Source organism: Lissotriton helveticus, chromosome 7 (genome assembly GCF_964261635.1).
Source record: "Lissotriton helveticus chromosome 7, aLisHel1.1, whole genome shotgun sequence".
Taxonomy (NCBI): domain Eukaryota; kingdom Metazoa; phylum Chordata; class Amphibia; order Caudata; family Salamandridae; genus Lissotriton; species Lissotriton helveticus.
Window position 1 is genome coordinate 1,284,177,541 of NC_136068.1, and position 23,530 is coordinate 1,284,201,070.

Here is a 23,530-nt window from a genome sequence, read left to right on the forward strand (position 1 = left end):
TATCGTCAGTTAGCAAACAAGCCTTTACTTGGTTGACCAAAATCATACTCCACTAGAGAAAAAGCAATACTGGACGCTTGGGTCAAGAATGTACCTCCTTTGGAAATATGTAAGACAACAACCCGGAAATCTATTCATATCTTCACTAGATATTACTATCTTCATGAAGATCCAGTTTTTTCTATCTATGCATACCCTCACTAGATATTACTATCTTCATGAAGATCCGTTTTTTTCTATTGGATACATCTTTTAGCAAATTCCTCATGTTCAAACGACTCCTGCAGTGTCTAAACCAGGAGTAGAACCTGAATGGCACTAAAAATACATCCTAGGGTAACAATTTTCCTAGTGGATACCATGGTCCTCATTTGGAGTTTGGCGGTGACTAACGTTCTGCCATGTTTCAAGATCTCTGTGCCTTCAAAAGTGCTGCCTTCACAGTGGCTCCTCTGAAAGCATTAAAAGTTTACTGCCCTCTGTTGTCATGTTTCTTGCAGCCACTCAACAGGCTTTTCTGTTTTACAAAAACAAACTCCCAAGGTGGGAGTTAGTATTTGTAAAACAAAATACTAATTACTCTATCCTGGTTCCCGCACAGAAATAAAAGTCCATCAGACTATCTGCTCTAAATAGGGCGGATGGTCTGATGTGCTTACACCCACGGCCCCTAAGCCCATCAGTCTGTCAAAGTAAGATTTCCTCTGGCAGCACTGCTGTGAGTACCTAGTGCTTTTTCTCCACCTGATAGAGGTGTGCAAATAGGAACCTCATGTTCTTCAATGACAGCAACAAGATGGCCTATGAAATGCTTTCATGCCTTGAGATAATATAAATCACAGCAGTAACACAAAGGGGAGGAGGGAGGACGTTGATGGTTCTGTCAAAAGAGCTAGTATCTGCTCAAAATATCATGAATCAAGGTAAATAACTTTTTTTTCTGATGGATATTTTTTCCTGTAGATTCAACAGCTTATGATTGAGGTTCAAAATAGAACCCTCCTTATAGGCTGGATTCAGTAGTGCCTACTAATCAAGGAAGTCATGCAACCTACCCTGGCAAAGTATCCGTCACTGCGTGTTTGAGCTGTGAGGCACTACTGTTTAGCAAAATTATGTTGCATGATGCCTAGCTGGTGACGATCACCGGAACGCCTCTGTTGAGTAGTAGTAGAAGCAGCAGTCCCAACTGGAAGGTTTTTCTTCACCAAGGTTTTGCAGATTATAATACAGAGGGTAACCCGAGCAAAAATAGTTGATCATCCAGTCTTTCCTGCCATTTGTGGTCAATGTAGTAAGACACTGCACACCTAAGGTACAGTCAATGCAGCCTTTCAACCACCACCACAGCGGAATGAGGAGGAGCAAAAAAGAGTGGAAGAATGATGGACTGGCCTTTGTGAAAGACAGATACCACTTTTGGCCATGGTTGCTTCGGAGTTATCCTTGGTCAATGGCTTAGTATTGAGACACAATTCTTTTGTGCCTCCTTCCAGTCTCAGAAACGACATTATTCAATTTGCACATCAAGGTCATCTTGGAATTTCTAAAACTTCACAACTCATTAAGGGCCAGATGTAGGTAATTCTATTTTACCGACTCTAAAATACCGAATCATACCGATTCGGTATTTTAAAATCGGAAAATGGATTGTAGGTAAGAAATCGGTAAAAAATACCGATTTGGTAATATTCGGATATTCAGAATCTGTATTTACCGATTCGGTAAATACCGAATCAGTAGATACCAAATTGATAACACCCATTCAACCGTAAGGGCCCCCAGACCCATAGGAATGAATGAGAATTACCGATTCGGTATTTACCGAATCGGTTAATACGAAACACACCCAATTGAGCCTGTCAACCAATCAGGAGCACCCACCACACCCCACAACAAAGCAACAGAGGAACCAACCAATCAAATGCAGATACCTCACCCCTCTCCCAGGAAGTGTCCATACCCATGCAACTGAACAGCATTGAGAGCACTGAGACACTGAGGAACAGTCTGCCCAGAGCTGAGCTGAGCTGAGCTGCAGAATGGAGTCACAGGATGCCCAGAAGGAAGGAGCTGAGCGCAAGAGGAAAGTCAAATTCAGCACAGCTGAACTGCAGGTGCTGATGGAGGAGGTGGTGGTGAGACACCACACCCAGCTCTTTGGCAAGCAGTCTCTGCATCTTGCAGAGTCTGTTAAAAGGAACACCTGGCTGGGGATCCAGTCCAAGGTAAATGCCATTGGAGTCACAACCAGGGACATTGATGACCTGAAAAAAAGATGGTATGATCTTCGGATCATAACAAAAAAAAAAGCTTGCAGCCCAGAGAAAAGAAGCTGGTGCCACAGGTGGAGGAAGGAACCGTGCACCTACACTTACTGACCTCGAACTGATGGTGGAGTCCACCTTGGAGCCAGAGAGTGTCCATGGTATAGGGGATGCTGACAGCTCAGCCAGAGCAGCTACAAAACAAGGTAAGCTGCATGGACATAAATCCCCACCCTTCCCCTGTTCCCTTCCCCAATCTGGTAGTGGGCATCACACTCCAGTACAGGTTTTAGGATTTACCGGCAATGCATCATGGGAAACGTAGTAATAGAAACATACATCAATACAGTCATCACAGAAAACAGCAAGGCATGCCACACACTACATCCAGAAGCAGTTGAGAACTATGCAATTGTGTGACATGAATGTGATTTAATAATGACACACAGGTGTACATCACCACTGAGCCAATGTTCATATCTGTCCACAGGAGAATCATTGCGCAGTACAGCGCAGGAAAGGGAGAAGAGGGCACCAGCAACAGTGCGGAGTGAGGACGCAGCCAAAGGTGCAGGTCAAAGCACTGTACTGCCACCCACACCCACGGCGCAGGCAGCAACAACACCTGAGCGACCCACCACCCCACAGCCTCTGTCACCTCTGCTGTTTGACTCACAACAGTTGGAACTACCATCACTGTCACCAACACCAACCTCAGAGTCATCAGTAGTGGTAAGGCCAAGGAGGCATGATGTTCCCCCTCTCAGGATTCTGGAGACGTCCGATGAGGATGATGGGGAGGGTGACACACACACAACTCCACTTGAGGCAGACAACGCAGGACAGCAGAGTACATCTGGAGCTGTGCGTACCAGTGCCAGAGGCCGGAGGGTACGGGAGAGAGGTGATGGTGAGGAAGGAGAGGGGGTTTTCTGTGGTCTTGAGGCCACCATGGTCAAAGTCCAGCACCTGCAAGCAAAGGGCATATTAGCTGTACAGAGACAGGTGCGCAACTTGAATCAGAGGATGGGCAACATCGACCGGGGAATTGGCTCCATGGCACAGAGCATGCAGTTCATGGCAGAGGGAATGAGGGACATGACACAGTGCGTGATGGATCTCTGTGAGAGACTAGACTCTGACCACTTAGAGAGGCGCCGGGATAGACAGTGCATGCGCCAACAGACAAAGGCCATGAACCGGCTTGCCACAGCAACCTCACTGCTATGTCGGCGCTCTGTCGCCATGCAAGATGGCATTGTGCACTGCAGCACGGATTTGATGATGGGGATGGGGAGAGTTACATCGGCCATGGAGCTACTACTCACCAACCAGGCAGCCACTGCTGAGGACACAGGTGTCGGGGACACAGAAGACTCTACCAGCAGGAGTAGCTGTAGCACTCCTGTTCCTGACATTCGAAGGAGCAGCAGGCGCCAACCTGCTGACCCAGGCTCCACTGCCACCGTTGCCACCCAGCCTCATGCATCCCGCACTGTTGTGCGTGGGCGCAAACAATGAGGATGCCCAAAACCCACAGGACATGTCACGGTGAGGCAACCTGTGACCACCCAGTGGGGTATTCAGACATTGAGGTACCATGGTGTGCTATCAGTAAATTGCCGTAGTGCCCATTAAACTACGTCATTCAAATACAAAGCCTAGCTGTGTCTCCTTACTTACTTAGAAATAGCTGCGTGTGATCTCTGCCCGTCTCAGTCTCCCATCTGTGGCTTGCTGAATAGGGCTCTGGCTGTTCAGTTCCATCATCAATGTCCTCATGATGTGTAATCTCCACCTCTGTGCCTTCCTTGGTGGCAAGATTGTGCAGCATGGCACAGGTCGCAATGATTTTGCAGCGGATGATTGGAGTGTACTGCCGTGCACCTCTGCTCTTGTGGAGGCAGCGGAACCTGCTTTTTAGGAGTCCAAATGTGTGTTCTACAGCGCTGCGAGTTGCTCTGTGTGCCACATTGTAACGCCTCTCACTCCTGGTAGATGGATTGAGGTAGGAGGTGAGCACAAAGGACCGCACAGCATAAGCGCTATCGCCTAGGTGGAAAAGGGAGTGCCATTAGTTACATACTCATGATGCATTCATCTGCATTAACTATCAGGGTGTGTCACAGTTATTTACCTAGCAGGTATCCGTCCCCAAAATCTACAGCAACAAGGCGTGTGTATATCCCACTGTTCTGGAAGATGTACGAGTCGTGGGTACTCCCAGGGAGTTTGGCACAATGTCTGTTATGATGTTGCCAGTGTTGCATATCACCTGCACAATGATTGAGTGCGTTGACTTCCGGTTCCTGTAAATGTGTTCTGTGGCTGCAGGTTGCAGATTGGGATGTGGGTGCCATCTATGCAGCCTATGACATGAGGGAAGTGTGCGAGTTGATAGAAATCTGTTTTGGTCTTCACAAGTTCCGCAGGTGTGTCAGGGAACCTAATATAATGATGCATTCTCAGCATCATGGCCTCCAGGAACTTCCTGAAGAAATGGGACAGGCAGCTCTAGGACACCCCACCTACTGCAGCAATCACACTCTAGTAACTCCCAGAGGCATGCAGGTGTAGGCTACACAGCACCTGCACATGGGGTGGGATGGCGTGCGCCCTTGGTGTTGGGTGATCCAGGAGTGGGTGCATGTCCCTGATCAAGTCCTGGATGGTGTGGGGGTATAGCCTGTACCTTTGCAGTATCTCTGGCTCAGTCAGTTGGAAGAGCGTTATACTCTGCCTGTAGACTTGCTCCTCCCTTATCCATACCCTCTCTCCTGCTGCCTGGAGCCGTAGCCACCTTGCTATGACGTGAATGCCGCCATTCTGGTAACACTCTTGCATTTCGGGGACTTATTTTATAGCCTGCATCTGGTTACCACCTGCTTCAATCCATGGTAAATACTGACTCTTAAATACCGAATTTCATGAAATTCTGTATTTTTGAGCTTTCCAACATCTCAAAGGTCATTTTTTACCATTTCTTATTTACCGATTCGGTAAATAAGAATTCGGTAAAAGAGGATTCAGTAAATTCCGATTCGGTAGAATACCGACTCGTATTTACCGATTCGATAGATTTTTGACTCCTACATCTCATTTTCACAATACCGGTCGGTAACGGCTGAAATTACCAAATTTCGGCCGTTACCGACCGGTATTGGGCTACCTACATCTGGCCCCATGTCTCACTATTGGTGGCCATCTCTTGATTCTCAAGTCAAGTTCCACATTGACTCATGTCCTGAATGCCTTTTATCTGAGAAAAAATGGAAAGTTATGAACACGCCTTTACATCCTGTTCCTTTTCCCGAAAAACCTTGGGAAAAAGTAGGGTTAGACTTTTCTGGACCTTATGATGTTCTATCTCATGATCTGAAATATCTCATTTTGCTAATTGATTATCATTCTAAATGGATTTACCACATGTTCTGTGAGTCAGCTAATTCCACTAATGCTGTTAAGTTTTTAAAAAAAACATTTTGGTAGAAGGTTCACCTTCTATTTTTGTTACAGACAATGGTACCCATTTCATTTCTGAAAAGTTTACTTCATTTTTAGCTGAACATGATGTCATTCATTATAAAGTTGCTCTATATTCACCAACATCGAATGGTTTAGTGGAAAGAGCAAACAGATTGGTTAAAGATGCCATTCAAGCAGCCATTTCCTCTCATCAAGATGTACAAGAATTTGTTGAAGCTAAGTTGTGGTCCTATAACATTTCTCCTCATTGCACCACAGGTGTCTCTCTGTTTTCCCTCTTAAGAAACAGAACTGTTCACACCAGTTTATGTCCCAATTGGTTAATTCATAAGAACAACAAGAGTAGTATTGACTATAAAAAATTGACGGCTACAGTTTTGCAAAATCAAAACCTAATGAAGTCTGTGCATGATTCTTCCAAAAAAATTGATTTACTTGAATTGAAAATCGGTGATTGGGTTCCCATTAAAAATCCCCCAAAAGTCACTAAGGGTTTGTCGAAATTTTCCCCTCCGGTACAGGTCACCGGTGTCAGCAGAGGTTCAGCTTTACTTGGTGCCAAAGGATGGTGGAACAAAAGATCTCTTGTACATCTTTCTATTTCGCAGACCCGTTCCTTACTCAATTTGACCAAAAGCGAGTTTGAACACTGTGACTGGTCTTTTTGGTTAAAAACCCCAACATTCGATGTTAGAAGTTCTTCCACATCCTGCTTTCCAGTTATGCATTCTGACTCATCTAATCCACCCACTCTACCACTAATTTTATGAATTCTAACACTTATTCCTCGCCTCCGGATTTAGGAGTTTGCTGCAGAAAATTGCCTGCAAAACTGAATGATTGTGTTATCATGATCTGATATTTCATCTATTGTAGTCATTTGTTGCATTTACCATATTACATATATTTATTCCTGTTATACTTCAAATTGTTTTATTATTTAGGTGTTTTCTTTTCTTCCTTGTGAAGGGGGAGAAGTTGTAGTGTATTGTCTTTCTCATCCTGCACCTCAGCGCGAGGACACTTTACGTAATGATTGTTTCTGTTTGAACATGGTTCCATGATCGGATGCTGCTGTGTGTGTTCCAGGATTCTGACAACATTATTCAGTTGTCTGAAGTCCTGTTGCACAGCGGGAGCGTCTGTTCGTGGGTGCTGAATTAAATACAAATAAACTTCTATCTTCCTGCCACAAGAAGTCTCCTGATTACACTTACTACACAGACCCTCCAGGATGTTGTGGTTTGCCGCGAAATCGGCACTTTTGTATAAATTCCGCGATTTTTACAAAAGTGCCCGCGAAATCGGCGCTTTTGTAAAAATGCCGCAATTTTTTGAAAAGTGCCAAACACCTTAGTATTGTTTATTCTCTTATGTAGTTTCATCGCATAAATGATTGGTTTCTGAGGGGCTGTGCTTTGCAAGGGGGCGCTTTGGCTGTGAGTGTATGGTTTTCTGTTGTTACTTTACCTTTTCTCTCCCTGGAACTCTGTTCATCGCTGATGGATTATACCCCATGCACTGGACTGGAAGCCACGCAATGCACTAGAGCTTGCTTAGTGCTCCTGAGTTCCATAGCGCCTCGCAGGTCTTGGATCAACACGAGAAGTGTGCTCCACCTACAAGAATGTGGTGAACCCCAAAAAAATCAACAGCTATGTGTGGGTTCGCAAACACTCTTGGAGCCTTTGTCGCACTTGTTGCACTTCTAAACATACCGCTAGTTCAGGTAGTTGTAAATTGTTTAATGGAAGTGGGAAAGTGCCAGAACCCACCAGTGTTTTCAGAGGGTCCACCTGAAGGCATTTCCTTGAAAGCAAAATTGTTTTCTACTTGAAGAAATGTGGCATGAAAAAGGTGCCCTTATGATGGTGGATTTTCATCTCTGCGTACAATCCATCGCTGCAAGATTGAATGTGAGCGGCCTGTGCTACTTGCAAGTACCCCAGGAGTAAGCCTGTCTGTGTTGAGAATCCAATAAATGAGTAAAACACACAAATAATAATTTTATACTAATTCAAGCATGGTTAGGCTTTTATTTTCTAAGAGGCGGCCCCACTGTGCTTCAATGTTGCACCTGCTCAGTGCTCCTGAATTTGAATTTGAATTTGAATTTTGAGTTATTTATAGAGCGCACATACACTGAGCAGTTTCTTGGCGCTATAGGATTTCAAACTGAGGGAAAGAAAGGTCTAAGGATTGAGAGCTTGCTCAAACAGAAAAGTCTTAAGGGCTTTACGAAACTCCATATATGAGGGAGAGGATCTGAGAGGGGGGAAGGGAGTTCCAGAAAGTTGGTGCCAGTACCGAGAATTTCTGGCCACCAGATAGTTTTTTTCTGAACCAGGGGATGACTAGCAGAGACTTAGAAGAGGAGCGTAAGTCTCTGGCGGGGGAGTAGTTAGTAATAGCAGAATTGATAAACGCAGGGGCAGTGCCTGCCCGAGCTTGGAAAGTAAGACAACCGAGTTTAAAGAGAGCCCTTTGTTTGATTGGAAGCCAATGGAGAGCCAACAGAAGAGGGGTAGAGTGATGGAATTTTGGAAGGCGACGTTGGAGTGCGTAGGCTGGAGCACCGTTGTAGATGATGTTCCCGTAATTGATCTTAGATAAGATCATGGCCATGACAATCAGTTTAAGTGCGGAAATGGAAAAAAAACGGGATACTTTTCTAATGATACGTAAAGAAAAAAAACAAGAAGAGACAACGGAACTTATGTGGGTGTGAAGTGTCAGATGATGGTTGAGTGTGATACCAAGGGTCTTAACGGCATTAGAAGGGGAAGGGGGGTCCAAGGGAGTTGGGACAAAAGGTAGGTGACCAAGGGTTGCTGCTGCCTCCAGTCAGGATCAACTCTGTTTTATCCGGGTTGAGTTTAAGATGGTTTGCGTTCATCCAGCCCGGATAAACAGTAAGACCGACTGGAAGCTGGAGACAACGAGTGAGGAAGGAGAAAAATTAAAAATAAGCTGGAGGTCATCAGCATAGTTGTAAACTGTGACCTCCATCTGTTGGAGTGCAAAATTGAGGGGGGAAATATAAAGATTAAATAAAAGGGGGGAGAGAGAGGAGCCCTGGGGAACCCCACATGTCACCCTGCTAGGCGAGGCAGAAAATTCGGCCAGATGAACTGCCTGTGTGCGCCCCTCCAGGAAGGATCCTATCCAGGCAAGGGCCTGTCCCCCTATACCCACCGCCTTGACACGGGACAGAAGAATGGAGTGGTCAACCGTGTCAAAGGCGGCGGATAGATCGAGGAGGACTAGGGCCTGGGGGGTGTTGGTATCAAGTCCTTCCCTTAGTTGATCCATAACTGAGATAACCACCTTCTCAGTGGAGTGGCGGGGGCGAAAGCCCGCCTGACAGGGAGCAAGGTAATTACTGCTCTCTATAAAGGAGCTGAGTACCTGGGTGACATGGGACTTTTCCCAGGTAAGGGAGAAGGGATATGGGGCGGTAGTTTGCAGGGGAAGAAGGGTCTGCTCCTGGTTTTTTTAATAGAGGAAGAATTATGGCAGTCTTCAGGGGGGCCGGAACAGAGCCTGAGGTGAAGCAGTTGTTCAGGAGAGCTAGGGCGGGAGATGGACACGCCGAGAAAAACTGGCTAAGAATACGTGCCGGGCCAATGTCGGCTGGGGAGCCCGATTTAATGCGGCTGAGCAGGGGGGAAAGGGATTCGCTGGTGAGGGGAGGGATGGAAGTGAGGAGACAGTTGTTTTCAGGGGGTTGGGGTGGAGTGAAAGTAGAGGGGGGGGAGGGATGTTAGCTTTGATGAGGGCTATCTTGTCAATAAAGAATTCGTTAAGCGAATCACATAAGCCCTGAGAGGGGGGAATCTTAGGCAGAGTTCTGTCCGATGAGGCCAGCTCATGGACGGTAGAAAATATTTCACGAGGTTGGCATTCTGCCGCCAAGATGCGTCCGGAGAAATACTCGGATTTAGCAGTCAGGATGGCTGCTTTGTATTCTTTGAACACGGTGACAAAATGTAGTCTGCGAGTGGTGCAGTAAGTCCGCCTCCAGGCACGTTCAGCCTGTCTTACCTCTAGTTTTTTTGCTTTAATAGCAGGACTGAACCATTTGTTGGCATTGTGAGAACGGTTGATGGTCGACCGCTTCAGGGGGGCCACCGTGTCACAGGCACTAGTGAGCCACCGATCCAGTGTGGCAGTCTGGGAATGGGGGTCCAGGTCCGAAAGATCCGGACAGGTAGTAACTAACGTATTGCAGAGGGAAGGGATATCAACTTTATGCCAGTTCCTAGCCCAAGAGTTCTTGGGGGGAGGAAGAGATGTTTTCTGGCTCAGGTCCAGGGAAAAGGCAAGCAGGGAATGATCCGACCAGGCGCAGGGCGAGATGGTGGGGGTGGACATTGGAATGTTAAGTGTCCAAATCTGATCTAAGGTGTGGCCACGGATGTGGGTGGGGCCATGGACGTGCTGAGTAAAATTGAGGCTACGAAGTGATTGAGTAAAGTCTTTAGAGGTAGAATCCTCAGCGGGATCAGTGGGCCAGTAGTTAAAATCGCCCAAAACCAAAACAGAAGCGTTATTGATCACCAAGGTGGCCAGTAAGTTCTGAAAGGCAGAGAGGAAGGCGGGGGATGACTGAGGTGGCCGGTAGGTTAAAATACAAGTAATAGGAGTCTTAAAAGAGGTAGAGCGCACTACCAGGCAGTCAGCTGCTGGCAGTGTGGGCGAGTCCAGGGTCTGAAAGTGGAGATCCTTGTGGGAAATCAAGGCTACTCCGCCTCCCACTTTGCTCTCTAGTCGATCAGCGCGGAGCATAGAGTAGTGGGATGGAAGAGAGGCAAGGACGTTAGGCAAGGAGTCAGGTCTATACCAAGTTTCAGTTAAAAACAAGAGGTCTGGGGAGTTGGAGTCCAGAAGATCATAAATTTCAATCTGATGTTTAACGGCAGATCTTGTGTTGAGGAGAAGGGCAGTTGTGGTGGGAGGGGGAGGAGTTTGTGGGATGGGCACAGGGGGAGCAATGGCAAGTTTTTGGGCATAAGTCAGTGTGGCTTGATTTAATTGCCAATTGGCTTGTAGTGAGCGCAGTTCATCAGAGGTATATGTCAGAGGATGCGCATGGTGTTGTGCCCCATGTCCCGGCCTGGCGCGGACTGGCGCAGACGGGCTTGCCTTAGGCGCGCCTTCGCCTCCTGATGTGATGAAACCGTTCTCAGGAGTAGTGCCACACTGTGTGAGACTTCACTGCCAACCTCTCTGCCTGGAGCTTATTTTCTTTCAGGTTTTTATTTCCTGTTCTACCCCGCATGGGATGTACTCGCATGTTCTTGGGAGCTGGTGATGGTGTGACTGGCCTGTGCAAGATTTCACAACATATTTTGATATCGCTGGATGTGCAGGAGTTCGTCAGTGGGGGAAACCTCCTGTGCAACACTGTGAATCAATTGCTATGATGCTTGATGATGAGACAAACGGCACAAAACATGTACAATGACCTGTGCTATCAAATAGCCCTCGTTCATTTGGAAAGCCAATGTGGGAACATTTTATTGGAGAAGCTTGGGGGCATTTTTACAATAGCTGGTGCATCCCTGCAAATCAGCAGGGATGCGCCAGTTATTTGCGCCACAGCTCCGCCATCATGGATGCGCCGCATTTATAATGCGGCGCACCATGGTGCAAAAACAGCACAGATGCGTCACGCATCTGTGCCGTAAAAGTGATGCATTGCTGGAGTTGTGTCCCAAGCGCGACGCAGCTCCAGCAATGCTGGGGGGGGCCCTATCTAGTTAATGCTGCGTCAATCCTTACGCCTGCTTCGAGCAGGCGCAGGGTTTTGACGCAGCATGGGCCTAAAAGTGACTGAGTGAAATCTTGTAGATTTCACTCAGCCACTTTTAGGAGGCGTTCCTGCGCCGGAACGCCCCCCCCCCCTGCAAAGGAACGCCTACATGTGGCGCAGGGCATTACAACGTGACGCATCTCGCAGATGCGTCACATTGTAAGTACTCCCGCACCATGGAGCAGGATTTGCGCCGCTGCTGCGTCACAAAAGTGACGCACCGGCGGCGTAAATGAGGCGCAAGGGGCTTGTAAATCTGCCCCTTGGTCTTTTGTGGCCACCAATGCACATGACCAAAAGGTGTTGCCTTTCCATATAAGCAAATCAGCACTCTCCAGCAAAGGGTGGAGAGGGGGCGAAGTTACGTTCCTTTTGAGGTCAATTATGAGCCACAGCCGAGGTCATACTGGAAACTCGACGAGCAGAGCTCTTATGTGACTGCGGCTTCTCTCTGTCTAGAATTCCGCTATGTTATGTAAAGGCCAGAGCTGCTGACTGTGGAGCCGAGGAGGCAGGTTCGAGCCTCGACGTCAGCTCGTCATCCTGTGATTCTGGGCAAGTCATTTAATCTCCCTATGCCTATAAACAAGGCATGTGTTTGTGTTGTAATTGTGTAGTGTGACTGATGCGCATGTGAAGCGCTTCAATTCCTTCCGGAATTTAAAAAACTACAGAAGAATGCACTAGGAGGTTAAAACTAAAAACAAAGTCTTAACGTAAGGAAAGACAAATAGATACCCACTTACTTGCTGATTTGTACAGAGAGAAACCAGAAAATCTGGATAAAATCGTGGCTTTCATGCTGAAATTGTGTAATCTTAGGCAAATATTTAATTTTACTAAGGTAGGTTCTGGAATGCCATTTCCTATGGGATGCTACCAGGCCATCTTTGATGGGCGTCTCAGAACGTATACTAAAGCAAATGGAGTATTGCATTTCCAAGGGATAACAGCCTTCACCTGTGCGGGCTGCTTCCTCTGTTCCATATCCCAGGCTGCCTATTTCAAAGCAGAATACTCTGCTAAAACTGTTTCCTTTGATTTAAGGCTGAAAATGATTGATTATGAGTAAAATAAAGTGCCGCAAAAATGCTGCAAAATTTCATATTTGTGCAGCTAAATTTCCATATTTGTGCCGCTAAATTTGCTAATCCATGCCGCTATATCCTAGGGGCTCTGGTTAACTATGTAAAACTCAAGACCGCTCTGGGGGTCAGACAGAATGAGGTTACTGGGTTAAAAACACTACGCCTGTACGCCAGCAAACCCCAAGATGGATCTCAGCAGGCCTGCCGGTTTCAGCGCTCGTGGCCTGGTGGAACTGTGCCTGTAGGCGTAGTGTGAGCCTGCTCTCTGACTGAAACATTACCCGCAGTGTTGTTTTACCTGCCATGTGAAACAATTTACACCTGGGCCGAGCTCTGTTACCTATTAACGCTGGCCAGAGAAGCCTCGCGCAGCAATATCCCACTTATTAACACTGTCATTTTGACCTGCAGCTTGCCAGCAAGTTCTCACGTTGGCCAGTGCACACAGCTCCTTTGTAAAGACCTGAGCCGTCACGGCGCAAATATTTCAGGTTCCTGGTTTGTCCAACTTTATTCGCGAATAGCATAAAGGCTCATTTATTGGGTGAGGGAGATTGGTCACAGGAGGAGATGTTTGATGACCAATGTGTAGTGAATGTAGGTTCAAACACGGTTCCTTTAAGTGATGCGTGAATTTTGTGACCATTCCAAAGGTGCAAGCAGACTGAAACGTGCTAGTGTTTCTCACACGCCAGTAAAACAAAATAACAGGGTAAACAGTTTTTAAATACAATTGCTCGTGTTTATTACTTTTTAGGTCGTGCTTTCGACCTACTTCTAAAGCACCACAAGCTGTGGCACGTTGTCCCGCAATGTACCCACGTTAAAGGCAGAGAGCCTCTATTTTTACGCCCTTCCACATCAAATACAAAACATTGCCATCAACTGACTACGATTACTGCGTCCTAGCCAAAATCTAAAATACAACACTGCAGCTGCAGCCCCGTCCCAAAGTCAATCGCAAAACAACACCGTCAAACTGCCAACATTATATCGCAATTATTAGAACATCACACACCCAAACGCCAACAAGACTCCCCACAAGTAAATCTACTTTTCTACCCCTACTTAAACCTACCTCCCTCCTTTACCAAACACAAAACACTGCCTGTCAACAGGTTGTTCGTCAAGTCTAAGCTCTGCTTTCTTTTCCTTTCCTTTACAACCAATACACCCTAAACATATTACAGCCCAGAACATGAAATTGTCTATTGAGCGCACCTGTATGCATGTGTCCATCATTGTGTTTATTTGTTGTAAAGCTCAAACATTCCTGGTGGCACACCACACAGGATAATATCCTGCATAGCTCAACACTTATAAGGTCCCAAAGGCGAGACCTATTGGCTATGCCATTGCTTGTTTTATTAGATCACAGCAATCAGGTCAGGATTACCAACTCTACTGATAAACTTTGTAATCTTGGCAGTTTACATACGGATGGCTTTTGTTCCTTGAGCAATTCTGTCTTTCCTTCTTATCTTGAAAGGCCCACTGCTTGTTTAAAATGAAAGTTTCAATGTTCTTATGTGGGTTTAGAGTCTGGACGAGCAGCACCTGTGGCGGCTGCCAGTAACTCTATAGATCCATTAAGTAACAACTCTCTGTTAAACTCACAATGTCCTTACTCACCTCTTTCGCCCCCTTCTACCTTCTCTTATATCTCCGGCTTTCTCTGCAACATCATATCCCTTCCCAAACACGCAATTGAAATTTGAAATTTACTATAGTCACCCTCACCTGATACTTTTTTTTTACCAAAACTTGGCTTAATTCAGCAATATATAAGTCAGGTAAGCCTCCACTAAATAGCTCATCAAACCGCCCAATCTCCCTGATAAATGCAGAAGCCAAGATACTAGCCAAAGCATTAGCGCTCTGTCTGCAACCTCACCTTAAAACACTAATCCACCCAGACCAATCAGGGTTTATGCCGGGGCGAAATACCTCCCTCAACTTAAGACGTCTGCATGGAGTATTGGCTCGGATACCAACCATCCAAGAAGACGCAGCTATCCTCTCATTAGACGCCACAATGACATTTGACCTTGTGGAATGGCCGTTTCTGTTCGCAGTACTCCAAAAGATGGGGTTTGGCCCGAAATACTGTGCATGGATTAAATTACTATACACAGTGCCCCTAGCACAGGTAGTAGAAAATGGCCGTATCTCAAGAGATTTTACACTGGGACGGGGCACTAGACAGGGCTGCCTGCTGTCACCACTCCTTTTCGCGCTGATACTGGAACCGTTTGCGGCCTGGATAAGACAGGACGTGATGATCCGGGGGATGAGATGGGAGGCAGACTGGAAAGACCGAATTTTGCTTTATGGTGTGCTTACTGGATATCTGTACTGCATACGGGAAGGTGTCCGGGTACACTATAAACGGGTCAAAATCACTCCTTTATGTTTTACATGGTCCCACACCCAAGCTCCCACAGAGATGTGAGCTACAAATAGCGACTAGCGGGTTTAAGTATTTGGGAATCTACGCTACACCACAGGTGACGCTTTTTGTAGAAGAAAACCTAATGCGGCCACTCATAAAGTTTCAAACTGATGTTAAACATTGGAGGTCACTTCCATTGTCGCTACTGGGGAGGGCAGCACTCTTTAAGATGATGGCCCTGCCCAGGTTTTTATATGCCCTCCAAAATACCCCATTCCCAGTCTCCCCCTCTTATTTTAAAGCAATCGACACTGAAGTCTCCACTTTATTGTGGGATGGGAAACCGGCACGTATAGCGCAACATAAACTGGTCCGCAGCTGGTATGATGGGGGAATTGCACTACCTAACGTGAAATTGTACTACTGGGCTTCACAGCTTGTGGTGATAAACCAATGGTTAAATGCCCCACAGGAGGAACCGGCATTCAGAATGGATAGATACGTCTTGCCCACTGATCACCTGATGAAAGCCCTTTATACTAATAAGAGAAAGAACACACTCACAGGACCGACTGCTAACACAATCAATATATGGCATACAGCGCAGAGAGCGTTGGGATGGGAGGGAGTATTGACACAGGCCACTTCCCGCTGGGAGACCCAACATTTGGGCACTTTAGCCAACACAAAGGGGTTCAAGAAATTGGACCTCATTGGTATTACCAAAATAGGAGATCTATGGGTTAAAAGGGAGGTTCTGCCGTTTGTAAAACTGCGAGAAACATGCGGAATGGCAGAGATGGAACTCTATAGATATATACAAATCAGACACGCGCTCAAGAGCGTTATCCCCCAGATACACAATTAGCAGAGGCCTCGCCCCTTGAGGACAGACTCCTCACTGACTATATGGGAAAAAAAGGCCATCTCCCAGACGTATTGTAAGATAGTGAACAACCGACCAGACCCCACGACGACACTAAGGGAAAGATGGCAGACAGAAGTAGGAGACATGGAGGACTCAGACTGGCAAGACGCGCTGGCTTAGCCACGAGAAGGAGCGATTCCATCTAGGCTCAAATTAATACAACTCAAGGTGCTTCACCGCATCTACTGTTCACGCACTACACTACATAAGCTGGGGCACGCGCCTGACTCACTATGTCTGCGAAACTGTGGACTCACAGGAACATTCTACCACATAATATGGGAATGGCCACAAATACAACCCTACTGGGAACGAGTAATGAATGTGGTCTCACAGGTGGGGGGGGCGGAGGTTCCGCTGGATCCCAAGAGATGCCTACTGAACGCTTGGGAGCCCATAGACTTAAAATTGGCAATGCAAAACTGGGCCACGCTTGGGATGACAATAGCAAAGAAAAACATGCTAGGAACTGGGGTTCCGGAGTGCTCCCTACATACCAGCATTGGAGAAATGACATGGATATTGCATTGGTGGCTGAAAGGGCGGTATACACCAACAGAGGCTGCCCTAAGAAATGGTCCAGAATCTGGGGAAAGTGGAACGAATTCAGAGGGAATCTATGCGAACCTCCGCGAATAGACTCAAGCCCAGACAACAGCCTGTGAACAAGGCACTGTCATGGCTAGGATTAAAAGATGTCATTGCTAAATGGTAATGAGTGTGGGGGAGATGGTAAGGGGCTAACGTATAATGATATACTGTAATGTGTAAAGTTATAATGGTAACTCATACAGATGCCGTGATGTATGATATATGTGGTAAGCCAAATGATAATGGCGATTGTTTAATTTTATTGTGTAAAAGGAAATAATAAAAAAAATAAAAAATACTTGGCTTAATTCTTTTACTTTTCCATCCATTTTACTTGCTCTTCCTGATAACTACCAGATGCTAAGATTAGCAGAGAAAATAATCAGGTGGAGACACAGCCATCATTTTTAAAGGCACCATTTAAGTCTCACTCATTGATACTTTGCAAGCAGATTGGGTAGAGATCTGTATATTTAGAGTGCAAATTTCCTAAAGTGACTGTTGAAGGGAACGCTCTTGTGTATCAGCCTCTAGGTTAAAAAATATATTTTAGTCGCCGTTAACGGTATTCATTGCCCTCCAGGTTCTTGTACCCCAATATTTTCTTCTACTGGGCAATTTCAACTTTAATGGACATGACGTCCCCAACTCTTAGATAGTTCAACTTACCGCTGACCTAACCTCATTGGGCCTGTAACAGAGAGTGACTGGACCCACTTATTTGGCTGGTCAGGCCTTAGACCTGAATTTCACAAACTCTCCAATGTTGTTGTTTGAGGTCCCCCAACCCCTTACCTAGACAGATCACTCCTTAATATGTTTTCAGATCCCTAAACTCAAGGGGTCTGAATGGAAACAAAAACCTCTGATGAAAAGTACAAGACAGTGGCGTAAATTTACTCCAGGTGTATTCTCTTCGATATTTGATTTTACATTCACTGACTCAGACATAGATAACGTTCTATCTGATTATCACTCAGCAGCCAATGTGGCCTTCAACAAGATCACCCCTATAAATTTTGCTCCAAGTCTAACCATGGTACACACGCACCCTGATAATCTTTGGAACTGCGCAATGAAGAAAACCTTGTGTAAAAAGCTTGAGAGGCGATGGCGTCGCTTCAATACTCGTGTTAATAAAAATGCATATTAACAAGCCTTTACGAAGTATCTTCGAAACATAAAAAAGCCCTTAAGACATATTTCTTACCAAATTAATCAGGCAGGAAACTCTTCCAAGATGCTTCTTAAATTTCTTAATTCCTTCCTTAACCCTCAAGCCTGTTCGTCTGAGATAGTGCCATCATAGTCTCTTTGTGATTCCCTTGCGAATCATTTTGAAGGTAAAATAATTTAAATTTATCAGAATTTCCCTAATATAACTGAGCATGACAATGAGGAGCTCAAGCTTTGTTCTCCATTTATAACCAGTAGTCCCATTTTAAACAAATTCAAGCCATTGCTGCAGGAGTTTATCCAGAAAGCATTAGCAATGGCTAAATCAGGGTATGCCTTAGATATTTGTCCATCTTACATGACTGCCTTCCTTTATTTTCAGCTGCCCCCTTCCATATGCCCATAATTTAATCTATCAACCTCCTCTGGCAAATTTAGCTCGGCTTGGAAAGCAGCATTAGTTACCCCTATTAAAAAAAGCCTAATTTGCCTGCTGCGGCTCTTACTAACTACAGACCCATTTCTCTTCTTCCACTATTGGACAAACTGTTGGAGATTCAAATCAATATCCAAGTTATGGAATACCTTGAAACAAATATGCTGCTGGACTCTGCCCAATCGGAGTTTAGACTCTCGTACAGCATCGAGAACACTTTGCTTGCAGTGACTGACCACCTTAGATGTCCTCTTGACAACAACATCCCCTCACTTCTTGTGCTGTTGGACGCCTCAGCAGCATTTAATACTGTTTCTCATTCTAGAACGTTGCTAAGTTTACAGGAGGTGGGAATTCATGGGATGGAATTATTATAGATCAAGGACTTTTTAACTGATCACACTCAAACTATTACTTTGGGAGCTTATAAATCACGTATCATGAAATTGGATAAAGGGGTGCCTCAGGGCTCTTGTCTGAGCCACACGTTTTTCAACATATATATGGCCCCTCTTGCCAAAATGTTTGGCTTTCTTTCTCTGTCATATGCTGATGACATGCTGCTGCTTTTTACTCTGGTTCAAGATCTAAATAATGTTAAAGCTCTTTTCTCAGCAGATTTGATAGCTATTACATCTTGGATGACAGAGAATTGTCTCCAACGGAATGCCAACAAAACCGAAATCATGCTGTTTGACAAGACTCAACAGCGATGGACACCCGAATGGTGGCCTTCTGAACTTGGTCCAGCCTCTACTTCCAAATTGGTTGTAGGAAATGTAGGCATCTGCCTTGACCAAGCATTCACAATGAAAGAACAGGTTGTAGCCACTACCAGCACTTGCTTTCCATGTTACGGCTGTTACGGAGAGTCTTCCTCCTTCTTCCATATTCACTGAGGAAAACACTTGCCCAGGCACTTGTCATCAGTCGCTTGGACTATTGTAATGCTTTATTGGCTTCTTTAAATGAGAATGCTTCAAGCAAACTGTAAGTCGTTCAAAGCACGGCAGCACGTCTCATTCTTAATCGTCTAGTCAGGTTGGTATCTGCCCCTCTTCTGCGCATGCTTCATTGGCTACAGATTTGCAGGAGAATCATCTTCAAGGTCTGCTGCCTGACTCACAAGTCTTTGCAGTGCAAAGCACCTAGCTACATTTCTGCAAAGCTTGTTCACTATCGTCCTCGTAGAATTTTGAGACCTAGTGATCAAGCCCTGCTGGCAGTTCCACGTATCACAAAATCTCTCTCAGGAAGCAGACCCGTCTCTTAACTGGTCCCTCTTTTGTGGAATAAGTGCCCACTTCATTTACTCCAATGCATAGAACATTTCAATTTTAGGAAACTTCTCAAAACTACGTTATTTCAGGTCTAGTACTCTCATTTTGCTGTGTTGCGCCAAAATACTCTTTGGTGTAATTTGTGCGCATTATAAATCAAATTAACATAACAGTAGAATATAGTGCTTCATTGGCACCACTGTTATGTGTACTTCTTTTGGCAGGACAAGAACTACTGCCTCCAGAATTGAGCAGTGTTTTGAAAAGCATGTCTAATTGAAAGAGGGTAGTCCAGAGGAAAGGACGACAGAAAGCGTAGCACATAGCTCTAGCAGACTAGCTGGATAGCTTAGTGATCCGTTTTAATCTCCTAATGAGAGACCATCTCCCCACTTGAGTTTGGCAGTGGACAGGAGGAGAGTTACAGAGGTTTTAAGGCAGCAGAACTAGTGGAGAATGAGGATGACTGCAGCTGCTGATGGCGTTCCCTTGACCCATCCATCCCCCAACTGGAATGGTGCATTGAGGAAGAGGTGTGGCGCAGCGGCCAGGGTGCCTGACTCTGGATCACGGGGTTCACGGTTCGATCCCCAGAGCCGACGGCAGGTTAGCCCAGCACCATTTGACTCTGGGAAATAGCTCACTTAATCTTCCCGATGGCCCCCAGCGCCAGGACATCTCTACGGAGGTAGCTGTGTGCTTTACAAATGCTGGTATTTCATTTAATTTCTTGGGGTATCTAGATTGGCTACGAAGGTTGGCCCTGCTGAACTGGTGAGCCTTGGAGTAGCCTTGAAAGTTCCTGTATTGCTGGAGATATTGCTTTGCCTGGAAGGATAGGCCCGTTGAGCACTGGCAGCTCCTCTGCTATGACGGAGGAGCGTCGCCCCACTGCTTGCAAGCAGTGCTAGAAGCAAAAACATAAAATGATAATAACTGGAAGTTTTTATAATTTTATGTTTCCATTGTGGGCAAGAGCGTAGGTGGGGCTGCTCTGATAACAGGGCAGGGGAGGAGTGGTTTGCCCACTCCTTAGTGCGCGCTGACTGTTTGGTCTGCCTTCCCGGACCACCCAAACCAGTCATACTCACTTTTCCACTTTTCTATGCAGCTGCATTACAGCCTGCATGGAGAACAGGCCCACCCTCCAGCCCCTGACTTAGCGTCGTGGTATGGCACTCAGACCAATCACAACGCTGCATTGAAGCATTGGTATTGGCTTAGAAGAGGGAGCCCCGCTGCCTGTTTCCAGTTCCTGAAGTCGGAGGCAGGAGAGCAGGAGCAGGGACGCGGGACCCAGCCGCAGCAAAGTAAGTGATTTAAAAAAAAATGTATAGTGCTCCTTCCCACAATCGTGACCCCCCACGACCCACCTGCGCCCACCCCCTGACCCCCGTGCCTTTTCCCCACCCGCGAGCCATGCAGGCTCCAACTGCCATTGAGTATGCAGTTGCTGTAACAATTTTGAGTCTCTCCAGGCATGTCATTCTTCTGTCTGTACAGGTGCTCACCATAGGAGTTCCTTGCTCCTGAGAAGCTAGTGGGATGCTTCCAGGTGTGACGAGGCAGAATCCAGACCACACTTCAGGGTCTGTTTGTAAGCGTTCAAAGTATCATTGACCAATGAAGAGCAAAGTGGCCAATAACAAATGCTTTTTATCCAGTGGAGTCCAGTCCCTTGGTGTAGGGAAATGTTTTGGAGTCATGAAAACCCTCAAACGTACGCTGGATCTCCTTCCCCTGGAGTCCAGGCGCACCATGATTCAGGCCCTAGTAACCTCCCGCATGGATTATGGCAACGTGCTCCTTCTAGGTACCTCGGAAAATAATATCAGGAGGCTGCAGGTGCTACAAAACTCAGCAGCACGTCTAGTGCTGAGACTTCCTAGAAGAGTGCCCTCCAAACCTACCTTAGCCACTCTGCATTGGCTGCCAATTAGGAAAAGAATCTTATTTAAAGCTCTTCTCTGGTGCTATAGAATCATCTCTGATAAAGCACCTTCCTACTTGGCTGACCTCGCCGTTCCCTATGAGCCTAACAGATCTCTTCGCTCCAGGGGAATGTGCTTGCTCAAGATCCCTCGTATAAAAAAAGCACGAATGGGAGGCCGTTCGTTTCGCTCGCTGGCAGCCAACAAATGGAACTCTCTCCCCACCAACATTAGGCTAGCAACAAATGAACTTACCTTTAGAAAACTTCTAAAAACCCATCTATTCACCCTGTAGGTGTCTTCCTCAGTCTCCCTGATTCTTCTCCACAGCGCGGGGACACGCCTGGTGGCGTCACCATGCGCTTTATAAGCCCCTTTAATAATAATAGAGGAGTCATAAAAAATGGGTTGGGATTACCCTCCACAAAGAAAACTTGAACCATAAGCTTTTTTTATTAGGGTTTTGCGTACAAGAAGTTTTGGTCACAAGGAGCAAACCTGCCCTGCCTAGCAAAAAGTCTGTTGAATGCAGAACCTGAAAGAAGTTTCTCGCAAGCAACGAAAACAGGATCCGATAGTACTTTATTGATGGGTCGTAGAGGTTCTGAGACTGTTGATGAAGACTGCAGTATTGCTGTCAAAATGTTAAACTTTGCCTCAGCAGTGGCCATCTCAATACTATGCTAATGCATACTGCTATAGTGAATGGAGAGACTTTGTCTGAAGAAGCTCTAGAGGTGTAAGGGATGTCCTCTTCTGGAGATGTGTTGAGGCCACTTGCACTTTATAAGTCCATGAAGAGCCCAGCTTCTGTGTTGTAATAGGGAAAGAAGATTATCTGCCATCATCCTGTGTTCTGCCATCATCTTTGTTGGACAGGAGTATAACTTCTGTATCATACCCAAAGCGTTCAAGTTCTCTTGGTCATTTAGAAGTGATGTGCCACATGGTCATTATGGAAACAGGCCCACGCTACTACTTCTGCCGTTTGGATAACGTCCTCCAACTTCAAAGGTTTTGAAGGCAGTGCCAAAATTGGTAAAAAATGCAGCACTGAGAGCTCGTGGGTCAGGAATCGGGTTGGAAGGCACAGGCTTCTTTGGAACTGGCACCAAGGCTAGAGCCTGTGGAGGTGTGGTGTCTGTGCCACCAGAATTGTCAAACCAGCAGGAGTGAACTCGCCCTTGGAGAGTGGCCATGAAAGTACAGGAGGTGTCTGAAAATATTGAGCATCACCAGTCACAATGCGCAAATCTGTGCAGGGCGATGGGGCAGGTATTCCACGTTCATCTTTCTTGATGTTGGAATTAGTTCTGATTATGAGGAGTAGATGGTTGACGAGCATTGGCTTCTAGTTTCCAAATGTCCCTGAGGCCATTGCTTAACAAAGAGCAGGGCCCTTTCCTCAAAGAAGATGATTTCTGCTTCCTGTGGGACTTATTGTGGGAAGATCCTTTAGGGTGACTATTCCCTTTTGTGGGGCTTACTGAAGGGGAAGTAGTACGGTTTGAAATCCTCCTGTGGTTTGTATGGCCATCTTGTGAATTATGGCTGTGACATTAAAGCTAAATGTGGCAGTAAAAGATAGTGTGGAAAGGCACATTATCTCTTTGTACATTTCAAGAGTTGGACAAAAACATTACAATGTTTGGCTTGGTCTATCACAATCTCCAAAAAACAAGATCTCAAGAGATTTTGGACTTTGCAAACCTCATGGCCATTATAAAACACAAAGGTATATAAAGGGTCACACAACTGTATATCATGTCAGTTATTTTAAAGATTTCCAGGAGAGGGACGTGTTTCTTAGGCACCAAGCTCCAGAACAGATGTGCTGTCACATGTTTTTGTTTGTTTTTTGTACTTGTATAGCGCACAGCTACCCGCAGTGGGTTTCCCGGCGCTTGTACGAATACCGCAAGGGAACCTTTCCTGGCTTTCCCTGTGAGGTGTCCACTCCCGGGCACCCCCATGGTGCAGACCAGGCATCTCTCGCGTTGTGGGGGCCGTTGTGGAGATTAAGCAAGCTATTGCCCAGAGTTGCAACGTGGTCAGGGGAATTAATGACCCCGAGACCCGCCGAGGCGGGAATCGAACCCTGGTCCCTGGCCAGAGCTCTGCATCGAGGTCTGCCTGCTTT